Genomic DNA, 16,665 nt, shown 5'->3' on the forward strand with positions numbered 1-16,665 from the left:
ATAACACATGATTATAATTTTACTCATAATCTCAAATGTTTTTCATGACCAGCACACCTTTGGTGTATTGGGTCTAAATCAAAGAAAAATTTTAGGAGTTAAATGAGTGAGATTTTGATATCTTAATGCACTTTGGAGAAAACGAACTGCTGCAAAAAGCTAAGGGAAACAAACATTGTTTACAGATGAGGCCATGTGTTTTTCATTTCTGCAATGGCGATGCGATTGAGTCCCATGGAACACAATGAGAGTGTGGTCTTCTCCTTTGAGATTGTATTTATTGATAAATGCAAAAAGGCTAACGAATGCTAACTTGCATGGTTCTCTATGGCCCTCCTTCCTCCCTTTCCAAGAAGGACATTGTATCTGTCAGAGACGTTCAAACCAGAGAGCCTCCATCTTGAGTGAAGTCTAGGAAAATGAGGCTGGGACTTGCTGGGCTGCATTCCCAGAAAGTTAGATGTTCCTAGCCTCTAGATGTTTAGAGTTAAGGGAATAGATTGATAATGTTTACTAAACAGACCAAGACTCAGGAATGTCCTGATATCCCAGTATCTTGAGAACAGAAGCATTCCTAATTTTGCTTTAAAGACAATAATATTGATTTTTGCAAAATATAATAATTAGGAAAATTAATCCTTTAATACAAACCCTTGTAGCAGAGCACATCTCCCATGATCTTTTTAAATTCTAAGTATAAACAAGCACTGTACCTAGGGGTGGGTGCATTCCTCCTCTTACTTTCAGGAACGCCCTACTCTGTCTATGGAGTAGCTGTACTTTCACCACTTTACTCTCTTAATAAACTTGCTTTCACTTTACACTGTGGACTCGCCCTGAATTCTTTCTTGTGCAAGATCTAAGAACCTCTCTTGGGGTCTGGATCGGGACCCCTTTCCTGTAACACATCTACCTGGTCAGCTGTTATGTTCATCGTGATGAAGAAAATAAAACTCTTTTACTTCAAAATGTATTTATTTGATATAGTTTGAGATGGTTGTTCAGAAAGCCAGCAAACAGGAGGAGCCCTACAAAGCTATCTGGTATGGGGTGATTTGCATCTGTGAATACATTCTGCATAGATGCAGCAAGGCTGTCTCAGAGACCCTCCTCCCTTGTCCTACTGTAGGAAAGATGGACAGAGAGTCTGACACCTTTGAAGGTCTGAAAGAAACACTTGGCATCTATTCTCTCTGAGGTCTACTACCCAGCAGGTATCATTTATATAACAAGACCTCCTCTTCTCCTCCTCCCATAACCTGTGTTGCCATGATGCAAGCCTTCATTCTTTCTGATGGTGTGAAAGCTTCTGCACTCCAAAGGGGGAATGGAGTTGGGTAATCACCCTATTGATCACCCTATGATGCTCCCTGTGTGCAGGTTAGTATGTTTGTTTGACTTTTCTCCAATTAATTTTGCCTTTCATGAATTGATTTTTCAACAAAACTTCAGAGCAAAAAGAGAATGTTTTCCCTTGGCCTCTGCAAGGATAACGAATTCAGATACAAAATGAAAAATTTCAGAAAGATTGGGAAAATTTGTATTTTTAAAGATCCAGGAATTTATCTTAGGGAAAAAAAAAGGAATAGTATTGGAAGGAGGATGCAGGAAGAATGAGAGAAAGAGAGAAAAAGGGAGATTGGGGAAAGTGAGGTGGAAGGAGGGTTTGTGCACATCTGACATGCTGGAGAGATAGCGAGGAGGCCAATTGGAGGAATATGAGCTTAAGGGGTTCTAGTGTGTGCCTATCTGAGACACTGTTGAACAATGGAAATTATTTTTTAGAGCTTCTCTGGATATAGGAGATGGTTTCCACTTGAATGGGATGCCACCATGCTGAGACAGGAAATAAGGCTTTCCTTAAAGGGACCTCATAGTTCATCAGCCTTTTGAAAAACTTGCCACTGAGGTGATCATGCTGGGTCTGCACTCAACTATTTAGGTTGGAAAGTAATGGCAAAAACTGCAATTACTTGTGCAACAACCTAACCTTCAGCTCTTTCTCTCCCAAACTGCAATCATTTGTCCATGAGCCAGAGTTATCCTCAGCACCTCACCTTCGTTCCCTGACTCCCAACTCAGGCAGTCTGGCTGCTCAAACTTCTTATCACTCATGTCAAAAGGTGAAGACTTCCCATGTCTTCAGCACCCAGGGTAGCAAACTGCAGGGCCAGTTTAAATGTTAATAGCCTATCTGTAATATATACATAGCCACATATAGCAACATTTTTATGAAGGCTTAGCTTAACATGATGTATTCATTTTCCCTGTCATTTCCATAGGAAGCTACTCTTTGTCACCCAGCAAAGGCCCCAGTTCCCTATCCAAAGTGGCATTAAAAAGATGCTCTAACAAAAAATGAAATGCAATTAGGGACCTGCTGTTCATGTTTGAATGCTTAATATCAGCCTCATGGCTGGCACTATCCATATCAGATGTGGGCCAATGTAGCAAACTGTGTGGGTGATCCCAGTGTCTGAACGCATCCCAGAGTTGGACAGCTCATGCCCCCTGTATATTAGCAATTGGATGTGGGATTGTATCACCACCTTGGACTGGCCACTAAGAGGTGGCCCAGAATCATTGTGAGAGGTAGCCTGGTGGGTTTTGAGAACAGCACAGCCAATTCACACACATGTCTGCTGGAATCACCAGGGCAGGGGCTTTCTGGCTCTTCTCCTCACCTTCAGCATATATAGAGAGGTCATGAGGACAGAGGAGTGCTCGATGAAGCTCTCAGGGTCTTTCGCTTCCATCATGGCTAGTTTCTTATCTTTTCTAGCTGCAAATGGTATTCCTGCTCAAATACATGTCCTTTTATTATATAAAAAAGTAATGTGTTGCCTTTTTATTGAAATGGCAAGTGTATGGGAAAGTTATTTTTGCTTTGGAACAAACAGATAGGGAAGAAAAATCATCCCAACGGGCCACCTCAACTGGTATCTAATTCCTTTGCAACCTGGAAATAATTTGAAGAAAGGACTTCTGCTATAGACTACAGACCCTCAGAAACCAAAATGCATATAGTGTTCACCCCACAAATGCCTTTAACGCAACCCCCTTATTTTCTATTACATTGCCCTCCCAATTGCTCAACACTGCCAGAAGATGTGTTCTGTAGAATTGTCATGAACTGTTGGTTAACGCTTGATGCTTTGAAATGTCACAAGCAAATGTTTTTGTTGCAAATTTGCTCAAAATTATGCACGTGCAGACTTTTGTGGGTGGGCTCTTAGATTTATCATTAATCATGTCTTAGTGATTTATTACTATGGATATGAGTATGTCAAAACTATAGCTATAAATACAGATGTGCACATTGGTGTTGGGAATGGAACCAGCAATGGCTGGGTATGATTTTTGAGGACATTCGCTGGAATGTTGCATTCACAAAATGCCTGTAATCTGTCCCACTTTCTGAGACTTGCTGCAAACTCATAAAAGCAAATGAAGGATAGACTACTACCCAATTTTCAGGACAATATAGTATGGCTGATTTTATGCAAAATTAATTACAGCATTACAGACTGAATTGTTCTTTGCCCAAGTGGTTTTCTCATCCACCTCCAAAATCATTTCATCCCTTGCCGTTGTCAGCATTCTCAGGCTTAATCGGTATCATTCAAACCACTTCATCCTCATCATTAACAAACTGGACTGTGGGTATCATCTTGGCCACGTCAGTACTTTCCTCTACCTTCCTTCTGTTGGTACTGAGATAAAGGAGGAATCTGTCTTCTACTTTATGAATCCATGCTGAAGGAAGGGCATGGTCTGAAGTCCACAGCTATTTTATCCATGCCAAGAGAAGTCCTAAGGGCAAAGGTGACGCAGCATGTAATGATCTCAGAGCCCTCCTGTATGTGTTTGAGATGTCTTCACCTACCAATATTGCATGAAGTACATCCTGTTTCTCAGGCTCTGGATTTATGAAACAGAGCTGGGAAAATGGAGATCTGGAAATGACTAAGACTTGATTTAAAGGTTAAATTAAAACTAGAAGTACAGTAAAGTAAGATTTCCCATGGTAGCTACATGATGGGCTAAATATATCCTCAAGTTTTCTCTGCAGAGGTTGGTCCCATTTTTAATCACAAAGTGATCCACAGGTCCAGTCAATAAGGCAATGGGAGCAGTCAAAAGCAAAGTGTATTAGGATGTGAAATTACTATGGAGCACATGTGTAAGATTCTGGCTTCCGCCGCCAGAATCTCTGGGTTCAAAATTTGGCACTGTCGGGGACTGCTCATTTGAAGAACTATATCAATGCCCTGGGCTTCCACTGCTTTCTCTCTGAAATGAGGTTATACAGAGCGTGCTATTGTTTCCTAAATATTACATATGAGTAAGGGAGGGATTTCCTCTTACAGCCAAGAAGGAATAACATAGACTGGCTTACCTCTCCTACCTGAAACAACCAGAAAAACAAACAAAATACATGAAAGAATGGTTTCATGACTCTGGAAATAGGGCAATGAAGGACAGTGCTCCCTGAGAGCCAGGAAACTAACAAGGTGAGCACCATGTTTGTCACAGCTTACTACCTTGATAGAGTTGTAGTGCACACAAACCACTCTGGGGAAAGAAACGTCTAAAATAGAGAAAATAGTGCATGGTGCTCACACAGGGCTGGAAAGAGTGCCTGTTTTCATCAGCCAGACTGAAAAAACCTTGTAATTCATGAGCCATTTCGCTAGACTACTCAGAAAGGTCTTGCATGAATAGTGGGGAATATTTAGCTCCAGGCTGAGTACTGCTCTGAGCCTCTCTAATGATTCACAATAGCAAGGCTCTAACGTTGCCAATTGTCTCCAAGTAACTTGACCCAAACTGAGCAGATCACTGAAAAATATTTGCAGGAATATAAAAATATCTGTGATCCTAAAAGAAGATTCACAGTGTTTCGCATCCAATCAAAAATGTCTAGGCATGCAAAGAAGCAGGAAAAAATAATGCACAATATGAAAAATGCATCATCAGACACTGACCAAGAACGAATGCATATGTGAGATCATATTTTTGGGTTTCAAGATTTTGCCCTTTGTTTGATTCTCGAAGTCTTGTGGTTTTAGGTTTTATATACAGGTCTATGATCTATCTTGAGTAACATTAGGATGCATGTATGCTTATTTGTATGTACTATTTTTAGGCATGAACTGAAGTTCATTTTTTTGCATGAGAATATCCAGCACCATTTGTTGAAAAGACTATCCTTTTTTCACTGAATTGCTTTGTACCTTTGCCAAAATCAGTTGTGCATATATATGTGTCTATGCTGTTCCATTGATCTACTTGTCTATCTTTATGCCAATACTGCACTCTCTTGATTACTGCAGCTTTCTAACACAGGTTGAAATCACATAACATTAGTCTTTCAACTTTGTTCTATTTTTCAAAGCTTAACATCTTAACATTATTAGGTCTTCCAACATATGACCAATGTATATCACCCCATTTATTTAGGTCTCCTTTTATTTCTCTCAAGAATATTTTGTAGTTCTCAGAGTACGGGTCTTACATATATATATATATATATATATATATATTCTCAAATTTATTCTGGAATATTTCATATTTCTGATGCTATTGCAAATGGTATTGATTAAAATTTTGATTGTTCATTGCTAGTATATAAAAATAGTACATGATTTTTGTATATTGAGCTTGTGTCCTATTACTTTGCTAAACTCAATTAATAATAGTTCTAGTAGCTTTTTTTGTATATTCAATTGGATTTTTGATTATGTTGTCATGCATAAAGATGGCTTTACTACCTGCTTTCTAATCTGAGTGCCTTCTATTTATTTTTATTTTCTTACTGCACTGGTCCTGATCTGTAGTAAAATGTTGGTCAGAATGGGGAAAGTGGGTATTCCTATCTTGTTCCTCAACTTAAACAAAAGTATTCAGTTTTTACCATTAACAAGAGTTTTAGATTTTTAGTAGATGCCCTTTATCAGGTTGGTTGAAGGGGTTCCTTCCTATTCCTAGTCTGCTGTACGATTTTAATCAAGGCTGGAGTTTGGGTTTTTAAAAAATGCTTTTTCTACATCTACTGAGATGATCACATTGTTTTTGTTTTTTCTTCTTTTTTAATTTGACAATATTGGGGACTACACTGATTGGTCTTCAAATGTTTTGAAACAATACTATGTTTCAAATTACTTCTTACTTCTGTGACATAGCCCAGCCTTCTTTGGCTGAGTGTCTGTGCATGATTAAATAGATCACAGTGTCACATTCCACAAGGACCAACATGGCTGCAATGTATTCTGTCACTAGCAGAGTAGCACCTGAATCTCAGTAACACCTCAAAGGTGACGGAACTGAACAGGAATGAATCTGCACAGACATGAAGGGCTCCCTTACAAAACAGTGTGATTCCAGTGTGTGTTCTCGGGTGTAATTACCTAGGAGGATTTCTTCAGTCTTCTGTAAGGAGGAAGACAGTGTTCCTCACTATTCAGAGAGCTGTTGTAGTTGTTCTTCCTGTGAGACGTCCTTTTCTTTTGGGCATTTTCAGGATTTGCTTACTGGTCTGTTCACCTTGATACAAGCTACTCTTCTCTCTCTGCTATATAGATTAATGCCATTCACTGGAACTTCCATTTCCAAAAATTCTACTTCTATCTTAAAGTCTTTTCTAAGCATGGCTTCTCTCTACATATTTCATGCACCCTTCAGTGATTACAAAGATATTCCAAGGTTCTGCCATGATACTGAACAAAATTCAGATGCAGCAAAAGTGATCAAGGAAGGCAGCAAAGGGTTATCATTGTGGGGATGTAGTAACAACTCCCAGCTGTGAAGCCTTGCACACATCACTGCATATATCTGTGCTTGACTTTTCTGGATGGCAATTACTTGGTGAACAGGGTACCTTGCAGTTTGAATGACCCTCAAGCTCTCAGAACTTCTCCAACTTTAAAGTGTCCTATTCTAAGAGATAACTGTAGTTGTTAACCCCAGGAGAGACAAGCTTGTCACTTCAGCCTTCCCCTTATTTAAAAAGGTAATTTGTGCTAATTCTCCAGTACATAGTACTTAAGTCAATTCATCATAGAAAGACTGTTAGGCGTAAAGTGATAAATACACTATGTCAACTTTGAATATTTATTTAGCACTTTTCACTGTAAAAACTTCAGATTTCTTAGGTCAGCAAGTAGAAGCTTTTGCTTAATTCTTTTGCATCATCAGCTATCAATCTGCAGGGTAGGGGACATATCATTTAGGGAAACCTGAAAGGGAAGGTAGACACACCTCACTTTACAGAAATTTCTGCTTTAGCCCTAAATTAGTGTGTTCTTCTCCCCCATAAGCCGTCTGGCTTACAGAGAAAAGAGACTGCCTATTGTTATATTAAACTGGGGGAGGGGTTCTATATTGCGTAACCTCTCATATCTATAAATGTGTATTGTTTCTCTCCATTTTGACCTTCCAAGAGCCCCAGCAGCCTGCCCAAGACTTCACTATCCTTGCAACAATCATGGCACGGTAGTGATGGTAAGAAAAGCTGCAGCCTCAGTGCTCCTTGCCTACAGGGAATGGTGATGAGTCCTGCTGCACAGCAGACCCATTATCGCAGGCCCATCGAGTCATAGTGTTCCCTTCCCTGCTGTCCCTTGGGCCTGGAATGTCAAAGACATGGCAGAAACGCCACTATCTCTGCTCCTCTGCTTTGGCTATATGCCACTGATGGATCATTTAATTATTCCCCGCAGAATTGTGTCCTCAGATCCTTCTGACAGCGTGCCACATACCCAGCATCACCTTTGCAGTTTGGGAAGTGGCACCCAGCGCGCCTTCCTTGGTCTTGTCCATGGTGCTGAGATTCTGTGTGGCCCCCATGCCATTGGTCTTGCTCCATGGGTCTCCACCCAGGGTGATGGCCACCCTCCCACCACATGTGAACATCTGGTAATATCTAGAGACATTTTTGGATTCCACCATTGGGGGCAGGTGCAACTGGCAACTAGTGGGAAGAGGCCAGGGACGCTACTGCACATCCCATGTTGCATAGACCTCCTCCCATATCAAGAATGATCTTGTTAAATGTCAGTAGTGCTGACAGTATACAGACCATGTGCAACAGCAAAGAATGATCCTCCTAAATGTCAGTAGCACTGAGGCTGGGGAACTTTGATGTGTCTGACAAGGAAACCTGGGATTCTCTCTCCTCTAGGATTGGGCTCTGTCCCATGGTGCTGTCTACAATGACTGGGATTTTGACACCTAAATCTTTCTTCAGGAAAAAAATATTTCCTCAGGAAACTTAATTATCCTGCCAATGCTCACCAGCTGGAGTTTGACTTCATATTTTTATTGGTTTCCTGGAAACCTTTCATTGTATTCCCTCAGGCATCCATGATACCTAAACCATGCACGTGTGTGACACATTGTTTAGCTTGCACAGTGTCTCACGCCAGAACCATTCCCGGCAGATTGCTTCAGCTCACTTTCCCATTGCAGCCCTGCTTCCCATGCCCGGTTACCAGCAGGTCTTCCAGCTGAGCCTGCTGCACCAGGATAAAGCTGTGGCCACGAGCCAACACTGAACACTGCCACCTGAAGAAGTTGGCTGAAGTGCTGCCTGCTAACAACTGAGTAAGTAAACCTTTGCTGCAGAACCAACCATGTACGCAGGCATTTTCTAATATTTTTCTGATTTTTCTGAGCTCATCCTGAGAGAAGTTTTTCACACTTCATTTGCAAAGCAGGAAGACATATATCTATGTATGTCTAAAGGAGAATATATAGAGAATATATGTAAAGGAGAATACATAGAGAAAAATATGTACTATAGAGAGAATATATAGAATATATCCTATATATTTAGAATATATAGAATATATTATTTTTCTACATGTAGTCTATAAATATAAAAACACATATTCTATATATAGACTACATATAGAATATATTATTTTCTATATATAGACTATAAACTATATTATTCTATATATAGCATATATAGAATATAAAGTATGTATTCTATGTGTATATAGTTATATATAGAATAATATAGTGTATATGTTGTCCTAGCAAACTCATATAGACTATATGATTTGATATATAGTCTATCTGTACTACTATAGATTGTCTATATATAGAATAATAATATAGTCTATATATTGTAAAGGAGGAAGATAATGGCTCACTTTTTATCAAAGGTGAAACTCATAAACATGTATTACTGAGTAAAGATATCTCAACAGAGACAAGAAAATTCAAATTATTGGCAAGGTACTGTACATAATTGTATCCAAAAAATCTGGCTGTTTTGCATCCTAGCCAAGTTACTCTGCCCAGTGACAAGATCACACAGGCCAAGTCACGTGATCACTGAAGCTGGCATGAGAGGCCCCGACTCATCCAGGGAGGAAGAGAGTGAAGTCAGGAGTCGGGATGTGGGAGCAGCTGGTCTGTGCAGAGATGTTCTGGGGAAAAACTGGGTCAGGCCAGGAAGACAAGGGAAATGGTTCCAGAGAAATAAGCTTGACTGGAGGAAGGCAGCAACAGAGGCATTGATGGAGCTCAGTTCTAGAGTTATGGGAACTAAACGGTACTCCACTCAGCCAGCCACCAAATGAAATGGGTAAAAAGGGCTGCTTGAAATGTATATACCACTGTGACTGGGAAGATTCCATAAGCATCTGTCTGTACGGGTTTGACAGGACTGCCATAACAAACGGCCACAGACCAGGCCACTTACACCACAGACATTTATTCTCTCACAGTCCTGGAGGCTGGAAGTCTAAGACAAGGTGTGAGTAGGGCTGATTTCTTCTGAGGCCTCTCTCCCAGGCTTGGAGATGCTGTCTTCTCCCTGTGTCCTCACATGGTGGTCCCTCTCTGTGGGTCTGTGTGCTAATCTCCTCTTCTTATAAAGGACACTAGTCCTGTCGGATTAGGGCCCACTCTAGTGACCTTGTTTTACCTTAATCCAATTTTGTCCTTTTTGCAGCCCAGGATAGCTTTGAATGTTGCCCAACACAAATTCATAAACTTTCTTAAAACATTATGAAATTAATACACGGTCCTGTTTTTTCCCTCATCAGCTATCGTTAGTGTATTTTATGTGTGGCCCACAATTATTCTTCTTCCAATGTGGCCCAGGGAAGCCAAAATATTGGACTCCCCTGTCTTAATCACTTCTTTAAAGACACTACCTACAAATACAATCACATTCTTAGGTCCTGGGGGCTAGGATTTCAACCTATGGATTGGGTGCGGGGGCCACAACTCAGCTCATAACAGCATACTTCTAAAGGTGGTTCTCAGTCTTTATTATGAGGAAAGTGGCCGCTTAAACAATGACATATGGAAAAGATACAATTTAAGTAATAGAGACTTCCCAGGCAAACCCCGAGTAGGGGGAGGAATCGAATGTATCAAGGGCATTCCCCAAGCCCAAGGCGATGGGGGTGAGAAATGCTCACTTATTATTGCCAGTTTGAATCTCCTTATAGATTTTCACTTAGTATGCTATAAAAGAAAATATCCCTGCAGACACTGGCACTTGAGGGATTACAGTGGTGGGGAGAAATTCCCTTATTTATTTGTGGAATTCGATGAAGCACTTCACAGGCCACCTTCTGGGGATAACCTGTTCATTACCATGGAGTAAATCAATAACCTTCATTTAGATTCTTAATTGGCAATTTGATCTCATTCACTTTACCCAACACTCATTGGCTGGAGGGATGATAGAGATTGGGAGCAGGCTCCTAAAAAGGGTTTTGAAAATGTTATTTCAACAAAGATTAATTTTGAGGTATTCAGAGTTTCAGAAAGTTTCACATTTTTTTTTTTCTAAAGCTCTTCTAGGCCAATCTTAAATGAATACTCAGAGGACGATTTCTGTGTGTGTGTGTGTGTGTGTGTGTGTGTCTGCTTGTGTGTGTGTGTCTGTGTACATGTGTGTGTCTTGCCCCGTCCCAATTCTCCATCTCCACACTGAGGAGGTTGAAGGAATCAGAATGCAGAATCAGGTGTGTTTTTAAAAAATCATTATGTCAGTCCTCTCCAAAACATCGGCTATTTCTATCTTCCTTCTCATTTTACTTTGCTATAGGAATCTAAGTAAATCATCTTTAGGAAATACCGAGACCTACCAGGGGTTTTAGACTCATGGCAGCCAACACAACCTAGTATTGATATCCCATGTAAATGTTTGCCATCCATATGACAAGAATAACAAGAGAAAACTAACATGACCTGCCCCATGGTATGTTAAATTCACATCTCTCGAGGAGTGTTTTGAAGCAAGTTAATACAAGCTACTTGACAAAAGATTTCCGTTATGAAATGAAATTGGGGAAGCTGAGTTAAACAAAATCAAACAGTGTTCTGTGCTGGACGCTTCACAAATCCTTCACCATGGTGAAAAGCTGGAGTATTTCCAGGAGAATGGCATAGCACCCTGCATCCCAGACCTGCACAGCCCCTGCTTAGGCCATCTTTGTGGGACGAACAGTATGCAAAACACACATTCTGGAACATGCTTGAAGAGATGGGAGGCCGCTCTCCAGCTTGGGCTCAGTTCTGGCTCTGGCACACACTGACAAGGTGAAACTTGGTGACTCAGTCATTCTTCATATGCAAGAGGCCATGGAATGCTGGCCTCTCAGATGTTGCTGTAACATTATTTTTCCAAAAATAAAATAATTACAGGGGATGTGTTACAGGAAAGGGGTCCAGATCCAGACCCAAAGAGAGGGTTCTTGGATCTTGCACAAGAAAGAATTCAATGCAAGTCCACAGAGTAAAGTGAAAGCAAATTTATCAAGAAAGTAAAGGAATAAAAGAATGACTGCTTCATAGAGCAGCCCCACGGGCTGCTGGTTGCCCATTTTTATGCTTATTTCTTGACAATATGCTAAATGAAGGGTGGATTATTCATGCCTCCCCTTATCAGACCATAAAGGGTAACTTTCTGACCTATAGGTATTTGTAAACTGTCATGGTGCTGGTGGGAGTGTAGCAGTAAGGACCACCAGAGATCACTCTCACCACTATCTTGGTTTTGGTGGGATTTGGCCGGCTTCTTTACTGCAGGCTGTTTTATCAGCAAGGTCTTTATGACCTGTATCTTGTGACGACCCTATCTCATCCTGTGACTTAGAATGCCTTAACAGTCTGTGAATGCAGCCCAGTAGGTCTCAGCCTCATTTTACCCAGCCCTTATTCAAGATGGAGTTGCTTGATTCAAATGTCTCTGACAGATGTAGAAGGTAACGCCCAGCCACTGGCATCAGAGGCAATGCAACCTGAACAGAATTGGCTGACATATGTTTCTGGGTATAAAGAAAGCCCCAGCTTTCCCCTTGAGATCTCATAATGAGTGTCCCTAAAGCTTGCTCCACCTTCCACACTAAACTCATACCATTGCTCCGTCATCTGTCTTAAAGCCACAACAACAGCCAGTTAGGCCTTTGTCACCATCACGTTTAACTTTTGTTTAACTTTTAACAAAGATTGGCCTTTTTAAAGGCTCAATTATATTAAAAAACAACAACAACAACTGCCACTTATGCAGTCCATTGATTTTAAACAAAGCTGGCAATGCTATTTAATGGGAAAATAATAGTCTTTTTCAACCCATGGAATTGGAAAAACTGGATACCCATATAGATAAAAATGAACTTTGATCCCTTACCCCATACTCTACACAAGCATTAAATTAAGATTAACTGAGATTTGACCTGAACATAAAATATAAAATTGGGAAGCTTTTACAATAAAACAAAGGTAGACAAACACCTAGCACTAAACATTAAAAAATCATAAATTGTACTTCATCAAAAATACATCTGCTCTTCAAGATAGATGAAAAGGCAATCAGTGACTTTGAGACCAAGTATTTGTTCGGAATATGTAAAGGAATTTTAAAACTCAACATAAGAAGGATAAAAATAAAACAAAAACACATGCAAAAAATAAAACATAGAAAATAAGCAAATTATTTGGACAAAAACTTCCCAAAAAAGGAAGTGCAAATAGCTAGCAATCACACGAAAAGATGTTCAATATTATTAGTTCCAAGGAAATAAAAAGTAAAACCATGAGATATTAATCTCATATCCACTGGAATGGCTACAGTTAAAACTACAGACAATACTAAATGTTGATGAGGATGTAGAGCAACTGGAATGCTCATGTATTGAGGTCAGAATATAAAATAGTGCAACCATTTTGAATAACTACCCTATGGCTCAACAATTCTACTTGTAGACATATACCAAAGAGATACAAAGGTATATATTCATCCACACAAAGACTTGTACACAGATATTCCTTGTAGCATTAGTAATGATAACTTCAAATGGAGCAGGACCCAAATGATCATCAAAAGATGAATGGATAAATGTACTGTTACATATTCATATAATGACATACTACTAACATAAAAAAAGAAATAACTATTGTTACATGCAACAGAAACACATATAAATCTCAGGAATAGTATGTTGTTAAATAGGCCAGATACAAAATAGAATATGTCATATGATTCCATTTATATAAAGTCCTAGAAGAGGCAACATGAAAATCATGGTAATAGGAACAGCATGTACCTGCAATTTCATGGGTTGGTGATATGAGGAAATTTTCTGGAGTGATGGAAATATTCTATATCTTTATTAGGATGATGTTTTCACAGGTGAATATATTGGTGTGAACTCATCAGAATATATAAAAAGATCCTACAACTCAAAATAAAATTTAAAAAACCACAAAAAGTTATTGTGATGGCTAATATTGAGTGTCAACTTGATTGGATTGAAAGGATACAAGTATTGTTCCTGGGTGTGTCTATGAGGTTATTGCCAAAGAAGATTAATATTTGAGTCAGTGAACTGGGAGAGGCAGACCCACCCTCAATTTGGGTGGGCACCATCTAATCAGCTGCCAGTGTAATAGGATAAAAGCAGGCAGAGGACTGTGAAAGGACTAGACTGGCTTGGTCTTCCAGCCTCCATCTTTCTCCCAGCTGGATGCTTCCTGCCCTCAAACATCAGACTCCAGCTTCTTCTTGGACCTTCAACCACAGACTGAAGGCTGCACAGCTGGCTTCCCTACTTTTGAGGCTTTGGTACTTGGACTGACTCCCTTGATCCTCAGCTTGCAGATAACCTATTGTGGGACCTCACCTTGTGATCATGTGAGTCAATACTCCTTAATAAACTCCCTTTACATATCTATGCATCCTATTACTTCCATCCCTCTACATAACCCTGAGTAATACAGTTATGCATTTTTAGTAAATGTAAATTATGCCTTAATTAAAAATAAATATCTTCTCAACCTCCAAAAAGAGACTTTCTGTCTGAAATTTGAGAATAAGTCTAAAGTTTTCACTTAATAATGAATTTGTAAAAGACAGGAAAATGGATTTTGGCATTAATTTGTTCAACAAATATCTGTTGAGCATGTCCTATGTGTCAGGGGCTGAGTGTCGGGTGAAGAGTGGGTGAATGTAAAGAACATATAATTCCTGCCTCCATAAAGCTCATGGTCTAGGGATTGGAGAGAATTGGTACATTGGGATTTTGGAGGGGGTGCCAAAGGTGGTGATGACAAAGTTCAGGGAAGAAAAATTGGAGTGAAGGGAGGGCATCAACACTGATGCTGAACCAAGCCACTGTACTGCTAAAAGTGAGGTGGAAAGTATCATGCGAACCCCAGAGCTTGAATTACCAATCCATATTGGGGGGTGACCAGCAGATCGATAGAGGAGAGCAAAGAGAGAGAGGTAAATGCCAATAGAGAAGAATAGCATGAGTTGAGACGAGATGGCTTTCCAAGGTGAAAGGAAGGGAGATGGTCCTGAAGCAGCAGTCATGTCTATGACCCACCCAAGCCTCAAACGACAACAGAGATGTAATTAAGGCAAGAAGTTGAGAAGTATATTTTAAGAAACATTTGAGGACATATTACAATTTGCTGGCTATGGGGTGGGGTAGGATAGGGTGGAATAGGGAGATTTGGAATAAAGGCTATGGATGGGACCAGACAAAGCAGGGCTCCAGCCCTTCCTCAGAACTTTCCCTAACTTGAGAAAGCCATGTCCATGTTGATTCAGCGAATCTGGCTCAGGTATTATGTAAATTGAAGCTGAACCATTCCAATTGATATAAGTGGTGATACTGAGTAGCACAAATGTGCTCCCTGGATTGATGCATGCATGTTTTTTACATAAAAAGTTCAAACATCTATGTGGAGATTTTTTTTCCAACAGTGTCCTCAAGAGGTAGTCATCATGCAACTGTTTCTAGGAAAGGTATTTAAAAGGGAAGAAAAATGTCATTTTTGGCCCAGAATGTCCAAACATACATCTCTTAGAGATTTAGTTCTAATTATTATTGCAGGGTCTCATAGGTCTTTCTCATAATTTAAATTTTTACAAAAAGCAAATCTGTCCATCCATCTATATATGTATGTATGTATGTATCTTCATAATCATCATAATTATCCATCTATGATCTATCTATTGTGCATCTATCTAATTACCTATGCAGAATCGCAAAATTTACAGTGCTGGCCCATACTGACCCCCACTCCCCACTTTGTCTAATCTTCAAAATCAAATCTCTGGACCCAGGGCTGTGAAATGCAAAATGAAACAGCTCATGTCCAGTGGTCTGACACTCTGCTGCTCATGAAAACCTGCAACATCCAACTGAGTTTTTCATTTTTTGTATCAGCAGGTCCAGCTCTCTATCTTCATAGAAAGTTATTTTTAATTTTATTAAGGAATAAATTCTTTTTTCATAAAGAAATTATTAGATATCAAAATACCATAATCTCTTTATGGATTCAACTAGATTATGCGTATGGGCAAAGTATTTTCAACTTAGGAATCATAACATTCCTGTTCTTTGAACATCATTTTTAAAGTTTGAATTAAGGGATATTAACTTCCTTAAGACAACACATACTCATAGTGGAAAACTACTCACCCTCTGTATAGAAATTGCTTAATTAATATCATTGATTTTTATTGTATTGAAACAAAATCAACTATAACTTTTTACAAGATATATATGAGTATACTACTAAATATTCTTAAACTGGGTATAATACTTTAATATTCTTATTTTGAGGTAATATAGTCTGCAAAAATTAGGTTTCCTGGTGTCATTAACCACTTGTGCAATTATTTTTCTGAAATGAATACATATGCTGTACATGCAGTTTTGCCTGATAGGAGCTTTAAAACAATGTATATTGGAATCTTGGAACTAAAAATGAGAAAATCAGTGTCCCCTTGATGTCAATTTCAGTTTCAAGTGCATTTGCTAGTTTTATTTTTAATTGGTTACATGATCTCTACATTGTCATGGTTGATGGTATTTATTTTCTTCTGTGTGACCATAATTTCCACAGATTTAACCGTAATGTATCCTTAAAGATTACGAGAAGTATTTTAGACACAGCTCCTCTCAGTTTCTGACGATCCAACATTTACTCATTTGTTTTCTTCATGAATATATATTTCCTAAGTCGTATGTTTGGACATAAGCTATTTGTAGTCTTTGAAGCTTATTGAAGTTTGGTTGCATTATTGGGGAACATTTTCTTTCCCTGAGGACTCTTAAGGTTTGGATATTTGACACTTCCAAATCTCATATCGAAATTTGGTCCCCATCATTGAAGGCTAGGCCT

This window comes from Cebus imitator, unplaced genomic scaffold (assembly GCF_001604975.1).
Source record: "Cebus imitator isolate Cc_AM_T3 unplaced genomic scaffold, Cebus_imitator-1.0 Scaffold455, whole genome shotgun sequence".
Lineage (NCBI taxonomy): Eukaryota > Metazoa > Chordata > Mammalia > Primates > Cebidae > Cebus > Cebus imitator.